At 40.8% G+C, this 2,712-nt stretch overlaps 1 protein-coding gene across 4 annotated transcripts in view; it reads left to right on the top strand.

Annotated features, from left to right (window-relative positions):
- The window catches only part of prkcbb (protein kinase C, beta b), a 139,278-nt gene that overhangs the window by 97,155 nt on the left and 39,411 nt on the right, over positions 1-2,712 (top strand). The window lies entirely within an intron of this gene.

The raw sequence follows: 2,712 nt of genomic DNA, 5'->3' as shown, positions 1-2,712 counted from the left end.
TGTTTTGTTATTAGTTTAAGTATTTGCTATTGACTGTTCAAATGCGGAGTTTTGCGTAGCGCAGAGTAGCGCATCGTGTGTGTGTGTGAGGGGAACAGGGTCACATCACAGGAGAGTGAACTGCCTGTTAACCGCGGCTTGTGTACTGCATCATCACTGTGTCTGTCATGCGACTCTGTTGCCCTTTCGGGCTTGAACTGATGGTAAAACTAACGACATTATTAACTGTCTTGATATTTACTTTGAAGCTGAAGCTCGCGATTATGGTAAGGGGCGTTACATTTCCGACGCGTGCTTGTGGTGTTCGGCCAATCACAATTCACTGGGTCAGCTGGCCAATCAGAGCAGACTGCGCTTGTCTGAAGGAGGGGCTTTGTTGAAAACGACACGTTTGAGAGAGGCGGGGCATAGAGGACCTACAATAATGTACAGTATTTGAAAAATAATGTGTTTTTTGAACATTGAAGCATGTCAACATATTCTGTTACACCAAATACACAAAATAATGATCTTTAAAATAGCATCATATGACTCCTTTAACTCATTTGACCCCCAAGTAGCACTGCTACTTCACTAGCACTGCAACTTCTAGAACCGTTCTGTTACAATAAAATTCAAACGTCTTGTCATCTTTTCTCAACTGTCCTGTGTTTGTCTCTTACCCCACTGTCTCTTGTGTATCTACAGGACCGCCTGTACTTTGTCATGGAATACATCAGTGGTGGGGATCTCATGTATCATATCCAGCAGGTCGGCAAGTTTAAGGAACCCCATGCTGTGTGAGTACAGCTCTCGTCTTTGTCTCTTCATAGTGCCATCAAGTGGCCACACTTCAAAGATGTGGCATTTTCAGATTCATCAGTTCAAAATCAGATGAATGGCTAATATTACTAGCCGATGATCCCTTTAAATCAATGATGCACCAGCAAGTTGATGAGTTCCCCAATGTGAACTGTTGACTTCAAAGAGTTTGTCAACAGTTGAACTAACTGATGAGCTTGTCAGCCAGCTAGCTGATTATTTCACCATGAGCTCACCGATTAGATGAGCACATTGATTAGTTCATGATGAGCTCACCAATGTGTGTGAGTTAACTGAATGTGGTTGAACTCATCCAGCTAACACACTCTGTAGAACTAACAGGTGTTCTCCTTGTTATTGCCCAATTGGATAATGGGTGGAAAGGAGGGACATTCATAAGGCAGAAAGTGTTTCCCGCTGTGCTGTGTTGTCACTTCATAGTGACCTCAAAGTAGTTTGACCCACTCTTGCTGCTGCCGCTCCTCCTCTACCTCTTCCTCGGTGCCCTTCTGTTGGAGATATGAGGTGTATACTCAGCATAATTCGTAATTAGGTGTACGAAGACCAGGTCAACCTGCTTCCCCCATCTCTGACTTTCTCTTTCACTCTTCTTTTTTTTTTTTCTTTTTAGCTCTATTTCTACAGATCTATGAAGTGTTGCAGTGATGGCATATTTTTGTAGGCCAACCAAGCAGTTCTTGATTCTTAAACGTTTTGTTCATCATGAAAAAGTTTGCAAAATTTTTAAGCTTAGCTACAGACCATAGACTTTACTTCAGTCATTTAAACATAAATATGTTTTAAAAACCCATTGACTTTTGGGACAATGGTACTGGAAGTGCTAAATTGCTAACTCATTTCTGTGTTTTTGGCCTACAAAAATACGTCATCCCTGCAGCACTTCATTCATCTATTCATCTCTCCTCCCTATTGTTTGATGAGGTATTGAGTTGAGGCAAATGAATTAGAGTATAGATAGAAAGCTTATTTGTCCTCTTACATAGGGGTTTGTGATAGGTTTTGTCTACAATTATATTTTAATTGTTGTTTTAATGATTATCAACTACAGGTGCATCTCAAAAAATTAGAATATTGTGAAAAAGTTACATTTTTTTGTAACTTCTTTCAAAAAGTGAAACATTCATATATATTCTAGATTCATTACATGTAAAGTAAAACATTTCAAACTTTTTTTTTTTTTTTTTTTTTGAAACCACAATAATGGGGAAGACTGCTGACTTGGCAATGGTCCAGAAGACAATCATTGACACCCTCCACAAAGAGGGTAAGTCACAGAAGGTCATTACTGAAGGGGTGGCTGTTCACAGAGTGCTGTATCAAAGCATATTAAATGCAAAGTTGACTGGAAGGAAGAAATTGGGTAGGAAAAGGTGCACAAACAACAGAGATGACCGCAAGCTTGAGAATACTGTCAAGCAAAGCAGATTCAAACACTTGGGAGAGCTTCACAAGGAGTGGACTGAAGCTGGAGTCAGTGCATCAAGAGTCACCACGCTCAGACGTCTTCAGGAAAACAACGTCAGAAGCATCTTACCTGCTCTAAGGAGAAAAAGAACTGGACTGTTGCTCAGTGGTCTAAAGTCCTCTTTTCAGATAAAAGTAAATTTTGCATTTCATTTGGAAATCAAGGTCTGGAGGAAGACTGGAGAGGCACAGAATCCAAGCTGCTTGAAGTTGTGTGAAGTTTCCAAAGTAAGTGATGATTTGGGGTGCCGTGACGTCTGCTGGTGTTAGTCCGACTTAATCACCTGCCCACAGTGCCAAAACCACTTCCAAGTGGTTTGCTGACCATGACATTACTGTGTTTGATTGGCCAGCCCACATGCCTGACCTGAACCCCATATAGAAATCTATGGGATATTTTCAAGAGAAAGATGAGAAACAGTCGAT

This window comes from Sinocyclocheilus anshuiensis, unplaced genomic scaffold (assembly GCF_001515605.1).
Source record: "Sinocyclocheilus anshuiensis isolate Anshui unplaced genomic scaffold, SAMN03320099.WGS_v1.1 scaffold813, whole genome shotgun sequence".
NCBI classification, from domain to species: domain Eukaryota; kingdom Metazoa; phylum Chordata; class Actinopteri; order Cypriniformes; family Cyprinidae; genus Sinocyclocheilus; species Sinocyclocheilus anshuiensis.
Note: the sequence above shows the minus strand (reverse complement) of the source record. Positions and strands in the feature narration are given on the sequence as shown.